Source organism: Lissotriton vulgaris, chromosome 4_1, assembly GCF_964263255.1.
Source record: "Lissotriton vulgaris chromosome 4_1, aLisVul1.2, whole genome shotgun sequence".
In the NCBI taxonomy this organism is placed as follows: Eukaryota; Metazoa; Chordata; class Amphibia; order Caudata; family Salamandridae; genus Lissotriton; species Lissotriton vulgaris.
The window spans coordinates 129534658-129555013 of record NC_141691.1 but is presented as its reverse complement, the minus strand read 5'-3'; the positions used below and the strand labels follow the sequence as shown (position 1 = coordinate 129555013).

Below are 20356 nucleotides of genomic sequence, written 5' to 3'. Positions count from 1 at the left end.
TATTATGTCCATTCTATATTTTTGATTCGATATTATGTCCATTGTATTCGATATTAAAATTTTCTAGTCGATATTTTGGTAGTCTATTTTGGATATTTTATTTGATATTTATGTGTATTTATAAAGCGCATACGTTCGCTCCCGAGGGAGCATCATGGCGCTAAGCAAACTGCAGTGGATAACTGAAAAAGTGAGATGTGATGGAAGATTGAAACTAGATGGCAGCCAATACAGAGGTGTCTGATTGTTGATAGACCCATGTCTTGAGGTGTTTTCTGAAACTGTTCTCATTTTCAATAAGTCTAAGGTTGACTGGCAGGTTGTTCCAGGCTTTGGCTGCCAGAACAGTGAAAGATTTCCCACCTTTAGTCTTGTATTTGAATCTGGGGATTGTGACAAGATTTGTCCCAGAGGATCTCAAGCAACGCGGGGGATTATAGCGTGTAAAACGATTTGCAAAGTAGTGGGGCCCTGTGTTTTGCATAGATTTGAAAACTGTAAGGAGCAGTTTAAAGAGGATTCTTTTATGCAACGGTAACCAGTGCAGAGATTTTAGTGCTGCTGACGCTGATGACCTTCTGGGGAGTTGTAAAACCAGTCTGGCCGCTGTATGTTGTATACTTTGCAGCTTTCTGAGGGTGGATTTTTTCACTCCGACCATTAAACCATTGCAGTAATCAAGTCGGGAGAGAATTAGGGCTACCGCGACTGACTTTCTGGCTGCAATGGGAAGGAAATCAAAGAACTTCTTCAGGGATTTTATTAGTCCAAAACAGCGGCCGGCAGTAATCCTAACGTGGTCATCAAAAGAGAGGAATGAATCGAATTGCACGCCTAGGTTCCGAGCTGATGATACTGCACTGGGAGGGGCCTCTGATCCTGAGGGCCACCAGTCTTTCGGACAGAAAGACAGATTTTTACCCAGTGGAATGATTTCTGTCTTGGCACTATTGCATCTTAAGTGGTTTGTATTTAGCCATTTGAATACATCAGAGAGACAGTTTTTGAACCGTAAATCTGCGTCCGTCCACTGTTTATCAATAGTGACGACCAATTGAGTGTCGTCAGCATATGACGTGACGAGAATCCCATGTGATTCTATCACAGCGAGGAGGGGTGCCATGTAGATGTTAAAAAAGAGAGGACTTAATATAGACCCCTGGGGCACTCCAGATGTAATGGGTTTTTCGCAGGATAGATAGGGACCAAGGGACACAGTCTGGGACCTATTAGATAGGAAAGATGAGATCCAGGCCAAGGCTGTGTCTGTCACGCCAATCTCTCGCATTCTGTTAATCAGGATGACATGCGATATAGTGTCGAACGCTGCTGTGAGGTCAAGCAGGATGAGGACATCTTGCCTACCCTCATCCTGCAAGAACTTGATGGAGTCAGCAAGTTCGATCAAAGCTGTTTCGGTGGAGTGACCGGAACGGAAACCCGATTGTTGAGGGTGCAGGATGTTATGGGCCTCTACAAATGTTTTAAGCTCCTCATGTACTAGCTGCTCCGTGATTTTGCTGAGAACAGGAAGTAAGGAGATGGGGCGCATGTTGGTAAGGTCCGTTGGAGATTTATTCTGCTTCTTCAATAAGGGTTTTACGGTGGCCTTCTTCCAGTCGCCCGGTACTAGTCCGGATTCGAAGGACTCATTAATAATAGCATTTATGTACGGGTTAACTGCCTCAATCAAGTGATGTAAAATGATGGGGGGACAGGAGTCGGTGGGTGCTCCTGATTTACAATCCCGAATTGCCTTGCTAGTTTGTTGCAGGGAGACAGGTTTAAAACTGTAGAGAGGGGGATAGTTATCTGTTACCTCTAGGGGGTTTGTCGTAGGAGAAGGAAAATCTTTCTGGATGTTGACGATTTTGTCAACAAAGAAGTCTGCAATTTGGTTGGTCGGTTGGTTGGTTGGTCTATATTATGTCTAGTCGATATTTTGTCTATTCTATATTTTTTACTCGATAATATGTCTAGTCGATAATTAAAACTCGGAATTTTGTCTCTATACCCCTCAGAAGGTGACGGGCCTTGTGAAAAATACAGATGGATTGAAACAAAATACGCTTCCTGATGGGGAGCCAATGCAGCTCATCCAGTCCAGCAGACGCTGATTGGTGCTTAGGTGAGCGCATTCTGTGCTACCTGAAGTCTTGCTTGGGTGCTGATGTTGGCATCCAGGTAAAGGGAATTACAACAATCTAACCTGGAAATGACCAAAGCTAGAGCAACCTGATTTTGTGCAGAAAGGGGATGAAAGTTTTTTTTTTAACCTCCTTATAATCCAGAAGCAGGTAGCGACTGTGCGTTTGGCCTCTTCATTCTGAGAAAGTTTAGTGTCTAAGATTACCCCAAGATTTTTTGCCTTCTCAGCTGGAATCAGGAGGGTGCCTAAGGAGTCCGGCCACAAGTTACCCTTCCAAAATGAGGTTTGCATCCCAAAAAATCAACACCTCAGTCTTATCCCCATTAGGTTTAAGGAAATTACTTTCAGTCCAATCTGCGACTGCCGCCATGCATTAGGAAACATTATCTGCGCTAGCAGCGGAGTTCCCAGGGATTGAAACAATGATCTGGGTGTCAGCAGCATACGATATAGATGTAGTATAAGGTCCTCTCCTCATTAAGGGCAAGCTTATACTCCCTTATTCTGCTCCTATAGGTTTTACTTGCTGTTCAAAGTTTTTTCTCCAGATTTGCTCTTTACGGCAGCAAGCTTGCCTAAGAGTTCTTAACCTTTCGTTGAACCAAGACACCGACGGGGAAAACCTTTTCTGTTTAACTTTACCTCCCGAAAAGAGGCCACCATATTAGTGGTCATATCCAATCAGACTGCAAAATCTTCTGTGCCTGTATCCACATCGTTCTGGAACTCGATGGGCTTACTGTCCAAAGTCTTAGGGAAGGCTTTGGCAGATACCCGAACCCCTGTGCACCACATTCTTTTGAAAGCGCAAAGGCTTGTTGGCAACTTTGCAACAAGCGCATTGGGCTCCAAGTAGCCCCCACCTCCAGCAACTTCTTCCACCAAGATCTTCAGCCACGCCACCTCATGGGCACATGGCCTACTCCTTTGGTGAGCTGCTCGAGGTCATCTTGCCACTCCTGTGCCTCCAGCCTGTGGGTCAATTTGAGGGTCACCTTTGTTTTTCTGGGCTCCCCTGTGTGCTTGGGGCCTGCCCTGATTCTCCTGCTTGAGGTGAGTCCCCTGGACACTGCTGGTCCCAAGCGTGCCCCTTCTTGACATCCTGCTTGGGCTGCATTTTCCATGGCTTGTTGGTGCTGCTGCCAGACACCACACCAACCCCTCAGCACTCGACATCCTGCATGGGACAGCTCATCTCCTGGTCCTGGCCTTCCTCAGTATCAACTGGTCCTCACAGCTGCAGAGTCAAGGTCATTGTCTTCGTTCCCAAAGCACACAACATCGGAGGCCATTTGTCTTCCAAGTCTCCTGGTCACTCCCAAGTAACATAGACTCTGTCCCCTCTGCTTTCAGGTACTCCTCTTCAAGAATCCACATTTGGATTCCCACAGACACTTTCTCCTCTTCTAGCAATGCCACTTTCCTGCAGTCCTTCATTTGGTTTGAAGGGGGTTTCAGACACCACTTCACATGTATGCAAACGGCTTCCCTGGTGTAGGTAACGTGGGTTCTAGGGTATCCATATGTGGGGTGGCTCTCCAACCTTCTGTCTTCCATGGGGTTTCTTCAGGGTCCACTGTGAAGGGTCCTTAATCTTTAAAAATCCAACCGCGACTTGCACATAGACTTGTACGGAGCATGCGGTCATGTTCCCACGCTGCACACGTTCTCCGTGGGGTTCTTATCTACTTACCATGGGTGGTACAATTCTACATCCTCTTGACACTGTCTTGACTCGAGTCATGGTTCTTATACCACTTTCTTAGTATATGGTTTGATCCCTTCCTGAGTCACTGTGTATTTTGTGTTTCTATGCTAAAGTATTGTGTGCAGTGTGTTTATCTCCACGTGGGAGATACTTAAACATTCTAGAGAGTATTATATAATAAATACATATTTGTAAAAATACATGGTATGGTTCTTTTTACTTAATCTATACAATAAGATTGCGTTCTGGTAAAACAAGCTGCTTTACACTCCTTCTGGGCTAAGCCTGAAGGCTGCTCTCCACAGCTACCACTTAGAGCGCTTTCTATTGTTGTCTAAGACCTCTTAAATCACCATAAAGGTTGTCTGGAGTGGTGCAAGGTGCTCACTTACATTAGTGGACATCATATACCAGGCCAGCCTCTCACACGAATTGTCAGTGATCAAAAATGTAATTGTCTATCATGCCTAGTAAAAAAGATATGAATTATTGTCTGCAAAATAGCACGGTATTTAATTAACGAAAACATTAAACAACTGAATTGGTGTGAAGGAAGGGTTCTGACCATAGGAGCTTATATATACCGTGTCATGATGGAGCAAGTCAGCACAATACAGCACCCTTCAGGGTCGGTCTGGCATATAGGGCAATAAGGCAGTGCTCAATGGGCTGGTATGGCAGGGTAGTCTGTGAGCCAGTTTTCTGTCTGTTTTTGTGCCTGTTTTATGATATGCTCGTCCAGTTTTTGCTGTTAAATTCCCTGTTAAATTCCCTGATATCAAAACAAAAATTGCCTTCAGCAAGCTCAAATGCATGAAGTCTTCCCTACCATGCGAAATACTTATACATTGTTTCTTTAAAAGTCAAAAATGCCCTGATTTGCATACATGGGCTTCCTTTTCACCTATCAATTTCACTAATGGGGCCACTTTTATTTTGGTGCCCACGCCTATTTTTCATTACTGTCCGGCCCTGGGCTCTTTTCAAATGCAGGATATAGACACAGAAAGGGAACCTGCGGTGCCCTAAACCACCCCAATTGATCATAATATCAAATACAGAATGGATGTCACATCACAGTCCCATCTTTATATATTCATGCAAGTAAATCGGAAAGGAACAGGCAGAGTAGTGTTCCAACCGATAATGCAGAATGACTGCAGGGTTCCAAAGTCTGATCTAAGTACAAAGAAACTGAAGGAAGTTATAAGTTGAGGCACCATTGCAGAGGTTCTATGCAAGGCAGGGTATAGGGGTTTCCCCCAGTTAAACCAAAAAGGGAAGTACATGTGTCATTAACAGAATTCGCTCTTACACAGCCTTTGTTATAAAACAATCCATCCATTACCAGCGAGTAAATGACAATTTATTCAGGAACACTGTAATATTCAAACTGATTATTCCAGGGGTCTCCAGCCTTTTCTGTAATAAGAGCTACTTATGTTCAATGAAAACCATCCCGTGCTACTAATATTATTAGTTTTGTACCAGTGACCAAATCAGGAAATTTTACATTAGTGGCTGCCATATGCAAGATTGCCAGCAGTCATCACCTATGTGCATCAGGTTTAGTTGCCAGCAGTAATATAAAGAAAATATCCTACGATTTCTAAACATGTGTAGGCCCAAACAGCCTCAAATACAATGCCCTGGGGCCAAGGTAATAATCTTAGTAATAGGTCTTCCAAATGCTTCATGATTTATCACTCAAATATCATCTTTAAATATATTTTAGAAACTCAACAATTTTTCTCCAAACATTAGTTCATTAGTTCTGAAACTACATATAGCTTTGTCTGGAATGTATGCTTTTCAATCTTAGTAAAAATATAATATTTCAACCAAGCAAAAGCTTCAAATTTAGTAGGCTGGCCACATGCAGGAAAGTTATTTAAAGGTAGCGGCAGTGCTACTGGTAGCTCATGAGATACTGGAAAACCCCAGATTATACTGGAGAAGCACAGATTATACTCAGGCCTCAGGCCTCTGACCTGAATATGGGCTGGGAAAGGACTAGCAACATGCTCCCGGTCTTTCTTATCATCCATTCAACTCCATGGCATCTGTTTACAAAGACATTTTGAAGTACGTGAAGTAGTACTGCTGGGTACAAACTGGGAATAGTCATGGGATATTGAAATACTGCTGGAACAAAAAAACAAAGACCTGTGCCTTTGTTGAACTTTTACCAACAGGGATTTTGACATTTTGGGGATGATTCACAGAGGCGTGCTAGAGTATGTAAAAGAGTACTCCTGTAGTACCACTTCCCATACTCATAAATGCTTTTGTGAATCGGCTCCTTTTTTTGTGTGTTCTGTGCGCTCTAATGTACCACCATCTGTTGTGCACTTTGCATCTTCCTCTTTCTTGAGCGTAGTTTGTGATTTGACATTTTTCATCACACTTTAAACTTGCTTCATCTAGTTGTTTCTATTCCATGCTATTGGTTATTTTAAAAGTTCTAAGTATGTGTTTGGATCACTTTGTCTCTCCAGATGTTTAAAGTCAAACAGTGATGTCCATGAGTACCTCGCGTGTTCAGTACTAAGATAAAGAAGTTGGATCTGCTGAAGATACCTCATCAAGAGAGGTTGCTGTCATTCGCTGGCGGGACTAGAGCGGGAGTAACAGTCCCTGAAGGATGCATCAAGTCAGGTTTTCAAATGAATATGTAAACATCAATTATGCAAATAGACATCATGTATATTAATTATGGATATCTGAAAACCCTGACCGGATTAGATCTTCTAGGACTACTCGAAGGTTTCCTATGGCCACATTTCAACATGTGTATTCCACAAGGCAGGGGTGTCCAACTTGGTCCTCAAAGGGTAGATCCATGCTAGAATTTCTAAAAACCTCTGGGTACACAATTTCCATTTTCATCGCATGTAAATGTATTCCTTATGGATACCCCAAAAATTCAGCATTGATCAATCCTGTATAAACCAGCATTGGTCACCCCAGCATAAGCTGATGAGCGGAAGGCTGCCAAACTCCCAGGGCTGCCAGTGGCTGACAGCCCCTGTAGTGGATGCAGCATTACGGCCAGAGCTGTCGACTGTGGAACTGGGGAACCAGGTTGGAGTCTTGGCGTCGGCTCAACATCCTGTGATTCTGGGCAAATCACTCAATCTCCATGTTCCTAACAAAAATGAATGGGTCCTTGTGCAATGTAAGTTGTGCTCATGTAAAGCACTGCAATATCTTTGAGTCAAGTTTGTGCTTTATAAAAACTACAAACAAAGAAAACCTCACACGCAGAAGTCTAATGGCTGCATTCTTGGATGTATTGTAAACGAGCTGTGTGGTGGCCTCGGGTGCCGGCTCTGTGCCTTTGTGGGCTTCCCATAAAAACCTACCTGCCAGACTTTGTTGAGGAGCTTTTTACAGAATTGTTTAGACCCGCTTACTTGAGACTTGGACACATGTTTCTTGGCCATTCAGTGACCTCCCATGACAGTAGATTCAGCGTGCTGCTATTTTTAGGTTCCCAGAGGCAGGGATACATTCTAAACATTCCTGTTTTGTTTTGCAATCTTTGGAAACGGGTGTGAATAGAGATTGTTAGTTTGAAGCTGGCCAACAAGCTCTGCATTCTGCATTTTTGCAAAGTGACACAAGGCTAGTTGTTCATGCTTAAGTTATGTCACACCATCCAAAAAAGCTGAAAGCAGCCACTCCTTGCCAACCTCTGAACGCCAAACATGGGTTATCCTTCCAGAATCCAGTTGTGCAATCGTAAAGGCTCCCTATGTCAGTAGTTTACATCCTAGGCAAAGTGACATATCATGGTGGAAGAGGGGATTGTTTAATAATTGTGGTGGTAATTTGGCACCCCCTGGTGGCGGAACCTTAGGCAGCAGCCTGTTTTTACCCTGGCATAGAATGAGTTCTCTCCCTAATACCAACCAGCTGCCAGGGGAGCCTTCTGCTGTTTAACAGGGGCTGTTGTCTGTCAGTCCCAGTGTCTGAAAAATTGGGATCTTACAGAGGACTTTGATATCAGGTCGATGTGTGCTTTTAATACACTCAGGCCCAGATTTAACAATTTGTCACACAACGCACAATTGGGCTGCTGAGCACCACGCACACCCCTTTGCGCCATGGTGCAAAGGTGTCGGCGTGAGTCTAACATAGGTTTAGTAATGCAAGGGTACTGTTCCAGTACAAAATACTATGCTTACAATAACTTTAAAACTTTCCTACTTCAGTGCAAAACACATGTAAAGTAGGACAAGTAAGGAGAAATAAAAGCATTTCTCCTTTGTAATGCCTGCTTCAAAGTGACATTCTTTTTTGGTACAAGACCATGTCTACTATTGTTAGTATATATGCAGAGCAATGGGGTAACCCAGTATCCCTCAGAACCTGGCCTATGAGGTAATTACCTGCACAAGACAATTGAGATCAAGATCATTGAATCCTGCCGCCGGCCAGATGTCACCAGAGCTAAAGTGATGCCTTGAAATCAACAAGACACGCCACGGTTGGCATTAATTGCCACGCCCTATCACGCTTTTCCAAACAACAAACGGATATCTAGTTTGATGCTCCAGCTCCTGTTTGATGCTCCACAACTGTTCTGACTGCCATTCAACTAAGTGATTTAGCCACAAATGCTCTGAGTGCATGGATCATTCTTCTACTTGTTTCAATTCCTGATATCAGATGCCCGATACAGTCCACCTTTTATGTCCAGTTGGATCACATGCCTGGCGCTTTCACCTTAAGGCCTACGGTCCTGCCCCATTTGCATCCTTCAATTTTCAAAGACCCGGCTGTCCAGCACATCACCCTGTCCTGAAGAAGACCCGTCTTAATTCATGCTGTTTGTAAGGGTCGAACCGTCGACGGTTATTTGTCCATCCATGCTCTAATAGGCCTTCTAGCACACAAATTCATATAATTCAATTATCGAGCTAGGGCCATTGGTTTTTGAATTTGAAATTGGACCTTGCTTTAAATGGTTTCTATTGTAAATGTATGTACAGTATCATGCCACCTCTTTGTTTAATATACTAATCTCGTCACTTTGTCACCACAAACGATGTCACTATAATCACGCTCATGTGCTGTTTTATTAATGTAATTATCTGACAGCTTTTCCTTGTTTGTCGTGGTAATTCTTGACCTTTTTTTTAATAATTTGAAAATATAAAGTAAAATATTATCTTCTTTCTGAATAATATATTTTTGTCCTTTTGTGTGTGTTCAATCGTTACGTGTACTTTAATCACTTTTATAAATGTTTAATACTACAAAGAAATAGTTTGGCCCGACAGAACCAATTGTTGTTTATGGCACTATTGTTAGTAGATCTGGTTTTGGGGCAAAAACCATGGGTGGTTGCATTGGAACAGCCACGCACTACTCCTGGAATGCCCCCTTGAAGCACAGAAATGCAGAACAGTGCTTTGCTCTGTTTTGAGTGACTTTCAGGCAACTTAGAACAGTTTTGTGCTGGAAAAATATCCAACAAAGGTATTTTCTTCACGTTTGTGTCACTTTGGTGACAAAAACCCAAGGCAAAAGATTTGTAAACCTGGCCCAATATTTTCAGACCCCAAATGCCAATGCTGCGAGGAAGAAACTTTTGTGATTATTAAGGAACTCAGACAACTGTTTTCCCTCCTCGGCAGAAACAGATTATTAATGCCTCACTAACCCAAGGAACAATCCTTGACTGCTTGTAGATTGAGGAAATAAATTTGCTCTTGAAAAAGTCAGATGTTGATCTAACTGACATAAAACATTTTCATCCAGTCTCAAACATCATCTCCCTTGCAAAACTACTACCTTGCATACACTATCAACTCTGTCAATCCATTGACCGGTTCAACCTGCTTGACAAGTTCATACCTGTACACAGCAAAAGAAATAGTTATTCTATACATTAGAGACGATCTATAAACCATAGACCAGAATGACTCCTGCCTACTCATATCCTTGTCAGCATTCAACACGATCAAGCATGACGCTCTCCTGGTGCTACTGGAACACAGAATGGCTCTAGCATTGTGCTAAAATGGTTCACTTCTTTTCTCCATAATCGCACATGAGTTAAAATGGGGAGCTCTCTATCTAAGGAATCCCAACTCAGGTGTGTGGAGTCCTTCAATGTCCACCATCTCTCTCACACTCTTCAACATTTATATGGAACCGCTGACAGAGATACGCAAGAATGAGAACATCGCATACCACATGTATGGTGATGAGATGACTCCCAGCTTTACGTAAAAATGTCCCTGAGTTCCTCATTTGACTCAACGACACCCTAATTAAAACCCTAAACTGGCTAGCTCGAAATCACCTCAAATTAAAGTCTATGAAAACTGAATTCCTTCTCATTTCACCACCCAACACCACCACACCCATAGTTGAATGGATCAACTGACTTGACGCCCTCAATTTTAAACCAGCTATCATTGAAATTGTTAAGTCCCTCAGAAAAATCCTGGACAACTACCTTAATATTTAAGGTCACATTCGTTTTTCCACTCGCAATGCCGTCCACCAACTCTACCTACTTCAAAAGGGGAATCGTTCATCCCACCTTTAGACTTCAAGACCGTGGTACAGTCGTTAGCTGTATGCAGACTGGACTACGGGAGTGTGACCCTGACAGGGTTACCATAATCAAGATCAGCTCCCCTCAAGGCAACCCATAAAGCTGTAGCAAGATTGATAAAAGGGACATGACGCTTCGACAATATCACTCCTCTCAAAACTCTCCTCTCGCTCGAAGCCAGGATCCAGTTAAAATTTTCATGCTTCACACACAATATCCTATACTACGATACTCTCCTCTGCTTCAAACAAAAGCTCACAATATCACGAGTAAGCCAATCCCTGAGGAGTGCTGAGTCCCTATGACTTGTATCCCCGAGATTGCGAAAATTAAAGTCCTACTGTCATTCTTTCTTCGGGTCCGCCCCAAGAATTTGGAACTCCACCAAAGATTCATATGAACCCTTCCGCCATAGCCTTCAAGAAAGAAGCTTAAAACACTGCTACTCAAACGATTCCTCCCATACAGTACATGACTGAGGACCTTAGGCCCAATTGGCTCTTTTCTACTACAAAGTATAAGTGTGACTCTCGCGAAAAAGTTTCATGTAATATCACTTGACTACAAACTTTGCGATAGACTATATTTGTATATATCATTTGCCAAAGGATTGATCTTTTCTGTAAAGGGGTGAGTTGTTCTTTTTACAGAGTTCCTATACTCTTGGGTCATGTTCACGCTTTATAAAACTATTCAGATTAAAAAACTAAAAGAAAAGTACAGATTTAATCATTCTTCATTTGTTATTAAATATTTTGTAAAGTCTTAATACTGCCAGGAAGGGGTTACAGGCTCTAAAGTCTGAAGGCAGGTTGGTGGCTTAGATTTATATGCAGTGAGGAACAGGTTGATCTTCTGTACTTCACGTTGCCTAGTGTTTAGTAGAGGGTGACCCGAAGGGAATTTCACAATTAGAAGACTTTCTAGTGTAGGTTTGGCACACCAAAAGATTTCAACCTAAGATGGCAGAAGCGGATTCGGTTTTGGGAGACAGAGTTGTGCCACCTGGTCACTAGGTATAGGGGTGGCAGACTGATGAGGTAGTTGGGTGCAAGGCCGTGGACAGTTTTCTGATCGGGCAGAGCTTTGCATTTAATGCTCTTCTTTGTTCGTCGGTTGTGCCGACACTTTGTTGCAGAAGATAAGGTAGGCGGCATGGTTCAGAGCCTGCTGAAGTTTACGTAGGGCACTGACTATGAGCCAAATATAGACATCCAAGAAGTAGTTGCTGAGGAATGACATAGCTGCATAGAGACTCAACTGGACCCTTTTCACTGGAGTGAAGAACATTGGACAGCATTTTACTTTCTTCCCAATGGTTTCAAACTTAACTTATCGGCTATTTTGCTGTGCTACTGAGACTACTTTGAATGAAAGGATCACCTTAAAAATGTATATTGCCAAGGGGAGAGAGCTAAACAAATCTCCCAATTTTTCTGAACTGCTTCCCTTCTTCGGTGGTTTAAATGGCCTCGGAAGGCAAAAATCTTTTTTCTGAATTTTTTTCGCCCACAAGCAATCTTTCGCTGGTGCCACCACTATGCCCTGCACTACATTCCACTCTGCATCCAGATCCCTGTCCTAGCCTTCAGGAAAATGCTCTTCTTCTTCCTAGATTGTCATGGTTGCCTCATCCCTTTTATTTTTGCTCCTGCCACGGAGAATGCCTAACACATGGCTTTGAACTCTTTTCCCCTCCCATCTCTGAGCCTGATGCTGCAGTGTTTACTACTCCAACTGTATTGTCTTGAAATGTTGATTTCTGTACGCAGTCATTTATTCATAATACATTTATGGTTCTAAATGTTATACTTCCACCTTTTCCTGCTCCTAGTATATGCTTGTAAAGTTTGTGTTGTAAATAAAATGCCCAAATATCCCCGTTTGTGGTGCACATAGAACGTCAAATGCATAAATGAGTTGGCCCGTCTGAGAATGTTGTGGGATGCTGTCATGTGATGCTTGAGTGGAAATCAGGTTCGAGTTAAGCTAAAGAGACTGCGAACATGCCAATAGTGCCCACAAAATTCCATATGATGCATCTGCACCTCTTAGCTGAGCTCCACAGGCTCGTAGGTGGAACTACCCCACTAGAATGAAACTTCTATTTATGCTGCAGTTTTGCTTTTTCATAAGTCGCAGCACCTACAACCATTTTAGAAATCTAGTATCAAACTCTGTTTAACAGCATTCATTTAACCGTAAAGGTCAAGGGAGTAGCTCTCATTGGTGCAGCAGGTGTAGTGGCACCGAGGCTTGGAGACGAGAGTGGCCCATAGAACCCTGCAATGATGAATTTTACTACCTCAAAAGCAGTAAAGGGGACCTTTTTTTTCTTGCTTGCACCTGGACCAATGGCATCCTTGCTACGTTACGAGTAAGGCTCGCTTAGCACTTTCCTTTCAAGAAAATACAATATCAGAAATCCAGAGTTCTTCCAGTAGATTCGGGACGCACAAGGAAATGTGGCTTAGTGACTAGAGCGGCTGGCAATGGACCATGGGCCTGGTTCATATACACTCTTCAGCTCAAAATTCTGTGATTCTAGGTAAATCACCTCACCTACCAATGTGTAATGTCTGGCATTATTTTAAAATGCATTAATTCCCTTTGGCACGTTTGCAAAATATAAACATTGGTTCTCTATTTTTCTATCAATTACGTTGAAAGGAAGAATTTGTTTTGCTGTAACAAAACAGGGCAGATGGGTAGGTGCATTCCTTCAAGTAATAGTTGGCTTGTTGTGCAGCAGCTGTGTGGTATGGAAGGCAGCACGGGCTCCAAGAGGGGATACTGAAAATAGTGGTGTAACATAAGCCCCCACAGAGCGGGAGGGACCGACTCCAGAGTGCCACCTCAGCAAAAGTGGTAGGTGGTGGGCCGGGGAGGGTGGGTGCTCTGTGTACTTTGCAGGGGGTGTGGCCTCAAGTTTTGTTACGCCACTGATTGAAAAGCAGTAGCGGTGAGCCAGAGCAAGCTACTGGGCAGTTGGTGCTGTGTGGGTTGGGTAGCGGGGGGCCAGTCAGGCTACTCAGCTGCTTGGCAGAGCACTGCACGCTCGTCCCTCTGTTCAAGGTGAGGATGAGGGGGGCCGGCCTAAACCTCTCCTAATACTGGACCCAGTGCCAGCGTTTGGACCAAAAGCACCCTGGGCAGAAAACTCATTAGCACACCCTATAACTAAAGTCTGAAGTTCATAAGTTCATGGTTCAATGTACCCAAAGTAACATGTGACACCTTTTCTCACACACGGAAGAGTTATTGTACTGGCAGCAGCAACAGAGCAAGTTTGCTTGCAAGCACAAAACTGGTACAGTGCGGACATATGTGCAAGCTTCTTTGTCTCACACACATGCACAGCATGTACATTATTAATGGCAACAATACATTGTACATTAGTGGCAACAATACATCATTTCAACGTAGGCAATAACCCAATGGCACATGTGAGTAGTTCATCCTGTGCTGTTGATTTTATCTTGTACTTTTTTGAGGGGAGTTTTATATAGTGCGAACACAACCCCAAAGTATCAGAGCACTTTACAATGAGCACTAGTTGTGTTACAGACGGACACATTAATTTTTTTAGGCACAGAGACAGGGCTCGAGTCGGGGGTCCACGCGGGTGGACGGCGTCCCCCCACTCTTTTCACAGGGAGGATGCCGTCCCCCCTTCCAAAAACTTGGGCCACACGGGGCGTGGATGAAAAAGGAAACCGTTTGTGTAAGTAGTATTGTCCTAATTGCAGTAATATGAAACGGCGTTCATTTGCCGTCCTGTGACTTTAAAACACAAATCGGCGAAGGACTGGGTTAATCGCGCAGCATTCACGGCGATTCTTTGCTATCTAGTATGGGTATTCCATTTAGCCGTGGGAAAGCTTCCTCTAGTAATGCAGAGCCCCCAGCTTTCCCAGAGTCTTGCGTGAGTAGTTCCCTCAGTCCAGGTTTTTACTTTGTATACGATGTCTTTATTCACGCATTTTCTAATGGGATAAGCAGGACTACAAGTTCCAGAATACAGAGTTAAAACTTGGACTGGACGTAGGAAACGTGCGAGCTCTGCTTTTCATGACGTCATAAGGCCATTTGCATATTGTCAGTCCCCCCACTTCTTTTTATAGGACTTGTGCCCTGCACGGAGAGATTAAGTGACTTGCCCCAAATCACAGGATGCAGAGCATACCAGCTGAGATTCAAACCCGGTTCCCCAGCTTTGAAGTCTGCCGTTCTGGCTGTTATGCCACATCCTCTCCCCAGTACTTTAGTTAAGACTTTTAATGTCAGAGCTGAGGGAACCAGGAAGCAAAGCCTTCATTGCGAGCAAATAAATGCAATCAAATTGGGCAGCATAGCACCTCTGCCTAGAAACTGCTGAAGTGAAATAAGAAGCTCTCTAGCCGGGTCTGGTGGCTCAGTGGACTAATGCGTCTACTGCAGAGGTCTGTGTTTCGACCTCATGGTCACAGGTTCAAATCCCGGCGGGTCCACTCAGCCTTTCATCCATCGGAGGTCAATAAAATGAGTACCATTGGGTAACAACAAACATCTGTTATTCAGTGCCAAGATACCTGTAGTGTTGAATGTGCACTTTACAAATACACATGTTGTGTTATATAAAAGTGGTTTACCCTGAATGTTATTTTATGTGTTTTTGGGTAGGGTGGAGCACAACTCACCCAGGGAGATATCCTGGCGCTGAAGCCGGAGTTGTACGAGCCAAGCCAAGGTCAGGACTAAATGAAGAGCCAGCTCTTCAGTTTCTTGCTGAATTTAAGAGCTGAGCAGGCGGCTCTGATGAGATCGGGCAGGTCATTCCAGGCTGTAGGAACAAAGAAAAGGCACAGCTGCCGGACCTGGTTCTGAGTATGCGGGGAAGGGGTGCGAGTGGGAGTCTGGCTGAGCGGAGGTGTGTTGTAGATCTGTGAACGTTTATGCGGTTGTTGAGGTATGTGGGGCCAGAGTTGTGCAAGGCACTCAGCATTGCCCAGAGCAGTATCCCCTGGCGATTCCACTTATGGGAGCTCCTCAGAAGGGCTGTTGAGGTTACGTTGATCCTGTGCTTAAAACCACATTTCAACTTACTGTTGTTCTTGCATGTAAATAAAACAAAATCCTACAGGATGCCCAATAACTAATTTCTAACCCAGCTGACTGCCTAAGGATTTCCCTAATTTCTGACACATTGTTCTGTTATGTTATAACAATTTATTATGCGCACTACTACCCGGAGGTGTCTGGCGCTCACGGTCTGCCATGCTGTGGTGAGAACCCTTAAAAGGATTCTTTAACTCTGTGCTTTACAAAAACTCTAGCATAGAAGTTTTCTACTGTTCTTGTATGAACAAACCGCAGGAGGTGTCACATAAGACGCATTACTTAAGTAGGCAATACCAAGGATGGGTGAGGCGCCTTGAGGCAGGGAAGGAGGTCAGGCTCCCTTGGCCCCTAATAAAGAACAATGTGTGTGAGTTGAGAGCACACACCCGCTCGCTTCCTTGACGCCATTGTTCCCACGCTTAAGAAAAACACCGGAAGGCCGAGGGAGCACTATCTGCAAACGCAGACTGGCGCGAGCACTGTGAAAACAGACACGCAGTCCGTACGTTTCCGTCACGTACCGTCTTACGTCACAACGGGGGGCGCGCGCTGCCATCCTAGTGTCAGGCACCAACCTGGGATATTAGAGAGGGCCGATTATCTCTCGATGTACTTGAGTTTCACTAATCCCATTACGCAAGATAACACTTACACCTAAGTAGTGATATTATGCATGAGTAATTTCTCTCCGAGGTTCCGTTGTGTGTTCCAAGGCATGATATCTCTTGAAAGTTTGTTCAAATCTACAGTTTATGTGTATTCACAAGCTTCAACATGATCCATTTCCAACTGTAAGGTTTATTCCTGCCACAGATAGAAGTAAAACAATATCCAGAGTAATAAAAATGGCAAGAAATTAACATCCCATAATTGGAATGAGTGTTCTCTACACAGAAAAATATTTTTGTAAGTGAAACTTTTTGCGAATTAGCAAAAAGGTCCCTGAATGCAGTCCAGACAGTGTAAAATTGTACATAGTGTTGCAATGCACATGAACAAATAAGTTTGCATCAGTGCAATTGCATTTTTAAAAAAATGCTATGGGGAACCTATCTCAGAACCCCTTGTCTAACCCGCCAACCAGTTTTGGGGATTTTCCCTTACCTCCCTGGGAGTAGATGTACTCCTATCCTTGAAAGTGCATCTCTGTTTTCAAGACAGCAAAGCGTTGAGCATGTGTTTGTGAATACCTTTGACGTGGTAAACAAACTTTCCTAGGAACTTCCCTTTCCACTACCCACTCCTTGGATAGGATTTGTTCCTCCGGAGGAAGATCCTTCTCCTACCTGGCAGCCAAGACTTGGAACTCCCTCCCCACCCACCTTCGGGGAACCCAAGACCACCTCTTCTTCAGGAAGCAGCTCAAGACCTGGCTGTTCGAGCAGTAACATCCCCCCCTCCCAGCGCCTTGAGACCCTCCCGGGTGAGTAGCGCGCTTTACAAATGCCGTGATTGATTGATTGATTGATTCCTGCATAACCCTACACCATACCTGGCAATATTAACTATAAGTAAATTCCTGTATAAATGCAAATTCAGGTGTTGTGAATTTCAAAAGAAAATATACATTAAGTCGAGCCTTTGCAGATGTAAGTCCAACTTGCCATGCACAAATGGATTTCTAAACCAGAAAGTTTTTGAGTAGTAAGTTTGACTCCTGACTAGAAACATAATTAGGGAGGATGAATAGGCCCTAGTGTAAAGAATATTTAACAACAAGGGGTGGTGATGGACAGAGTCTCTGAATTAAGCAGAATACTCTCACCCAGTCAAGAGATCAGGGCTAGATCCACCACCGTTATTTAGCTCACTGCACCATCCCAGCTCAGAACCTGGCTATATGCAAATTAGTCGGGGGCGTGGCCTGGAGCTGTTGATGGTGGACGTGTAGTGTGCCAGCTCCGTCCTGTGCCCTGAACACCAGCTAAATTATCCTGTGATCCCCTGCCTGCAACCCGCCTGATTCATACCCAGATTGTCTCCGGGGACAAGCGGCGTGTAACGGTGTCACGTTGCCCCTCTGGAACCGCTCCTGTGGGAAGTTCTGCCGACGGACCCTGCTGCGGCCTGCTGCTCAAAGTGAAGCCCCGGACTTGCGTGCTCGGCCTGGCCGGCCTACCCCCATACTTCTTCGCGGTCCAATCGGGACCCAGGATCGGACTGCTGCCGCTTTGCCGACCAGGGACGCGGGGTGCGACAAGGTGTCCACACCACCTACGAAGGCTCTGTTGCCCCCCCCCCCCCCTCGGCTTCTGATACACGGGCTGTCCACGCTACTGCGCAGCCCCACCAAAGCGCGGGAGCGCCTCCGTGCAGTCCCCCACAGCCCGTCCAGGTGATCGGCGGGGCTCCGGCGTTGCCACCACTGGGTCCCAGAACTCGGGAAGGGCGACACACACGGCATAGCCGGCGCCGCAAACCAGCATTGTCCCGCACGGGATACCGGAGTCAAGGAGCAGACCTGGCTGGCATTAACAACACTCTGGCGCCATCTTGTCATAACGTTGGGGCTAAGTGGAGACTCTTGAACCATTGATCAATCAGGCCACGTGAAACAGGGTGGCGGACATTGGAGACCGGCAGCACACGGAGGTGGGGGACTGTGGAGAGGTGGTGTGCCTCGCGCATTGGCGCCTTTATGCAGCGCTGCAGCCCAGACATCATTGCGCTCTCGTCAGCCACGATACATTCACTTTGAAGCGCACTGGTTCACGTCACCCTTGCCACTCACGCGGACCTCACCAAGGCGCAGGCGGCGCACCGACCAATCCTTGGTTGACGCCTCATCTGGGTATCCTACACCACCCTTGCCAGCACTGGGATATACGCTGCATATACCTCTTTACAGTACAGAGTGGACAGGCCATTACCACTGCCGTACATTCAGAGGGAACACGGCGGGCCGCTGCCTCTACTACAGCGCCACCCTGCTGACAAGGTCTATGGGCAGGACGAAGGGCAAACGTCAGGACCAGAGCACCCGAACGGACATGCAGTCCACCAGTTCGGAGGACCCACTGGCCTCCTCCAATATGGACATCATCCCGCCGACCGGTAAGGGGACTCAAGACGCCAAGCTAGATCTGATCCTGAATGAAATACGCGCGACGCGCGAAGCGCTAGAATTGCGCATGGACAATATGGCGACTGGCCTATCCTTACTTAAAGCGGACCACAACAAATTGGCGGATCGAGTGGCGGAGCAGAAAATAGCGCTAGACGACATTATCCCGCAGCAAACGGAACACTCTGCGAAACTAGAAAACGTGGAGAAGCAACTGAAGCAGCTGTGGGGAAGGGTGGATGAGGCGGAAGGACGGGCCCGCCGCAACAACGTCCGCATCCTGGGCATTCCAGAGAGAAGCAAGGGGAGAGACCCCACGCAGTTTGTGGAGGATTGGCTTAGGAAGCTGGTGGGCCAGAGAGATCTCACCGCTCTCTACAGTGTGGAGAGGGCGCATAGGATGCCGTCACGGCCCCCACTATCTGGGGCACCCCCGCGCCCACTGATCGCTCGTCTCCTCCATTTCAAAGATCGTGACACTGTCCTCCGGGCGGCCAGGGAGGAAGCGCCGATACGCTTCGAGGACAAGACCATCTCGGTCTACCCTGATTTCACGCCCACTGTACAGCGAGCCAGGTCCACCTTCATGGGGGTGAAGCGCAAACTGCGTGACAGGAACATGAAATATGCCCTTTTGTTCCCTGCTCGGCTAAAAATCCTACATAACAACAAGTCCCACTTTTTTGACTCGCCTGAGGAAGCGTCAGAATGGATGGAGGTCGCCCTGACTCCGCCGACGTCGCAGGACCAGTTCACAGACCACCACAGCGACGCCCGTAGGGGCTCACCAGACCGACGGAACGACGCTCACAGCCCTGGACATCGCTCATCTCATGGAGCATCGGAGGCGGCGCATACTCTAGGACACCAGGCGACAGACCAAACGTCATCATCCACACATCAGCGTCTCACTGAGGCGGCCCTGGCTGCCCACGACGCGGGAGCAACCGGAGACAGACTCACCGTTACCACTGACACTCATACTGAGGTGTCTGGTTCAGTTGACAGCCTGCAACTTTTCCCGAAGATCACGGCACAGATGGCAGCAGAGTTCTGAGCCACGACACGATTGCTTCTCTCCAGGTGGTAACGTCTGTCAAGTCCCCTCCCTCACATATGGTGGGTTGAGTGTGCAGGGATCCATCATATTGTGGGCTCTCACGCCCACGCAGACAGTTCAGTGCCAACCGTCGGAGGTCCACCACCCCCCGGTATGCACACGTACTTGACTGTGTTGTGCCCACGTTGGACACCATGGTTTGGCTCCTGGGTACGTTGGCTCAGGGACCTTTTTGTTTGGGGGTTTATTGTTTGCGAGACACTCTTCTATTTTAGCACAGCAGGACATGTGGGGTCGCCCAGTTGTTACACCTTACCACACCGCACAGATGGGAATGGGACCTCTTAACAATTACCACTTGTGCACCTGGAATGTTCGTGGCTTGGGATCAGTGCATAAACGTCATAGAATCCTTGCACAACTCAACCGGAGGGGGACGCAAATTGCCTGCTTACTGGAGACACATTTGAACGCTGCTGAAGCGGTGAAATTGCGAAAGAAGTGGAGAGGACAGCTCTATGCTACCTCATATTCCGCATTCTCAAGGGGGGCGGCAATTTGGATGTGTGGGTCTCTTCCTTTCCAGTTGTTGGAGCAACGGGTTGATAAGGAGGGTCGCTATGTATTTGTGCGGGGTCTGTTGGATGGGGAGGAAGTTGTTGTGGGATGCATGTACTCGCCTAATACGAACCAGTTGGAAT

The 20356-nt window shown here is 45.8% G+C and overlaps 1 protein-coding gene across 2 annotated transcripts in view; it reads right to left on the bottom strand.

Moving 5' to 3' along the window:
* The window catches only part of LOC147718463 (vascular endothelial growth factor receptor kdr-like), a 537031-nt gene that overhangs the window by 481478 nt on the left and 35197 nt on the right, over nt 1–20356 (bottom strand). The window lies entirely within an intron of this gene.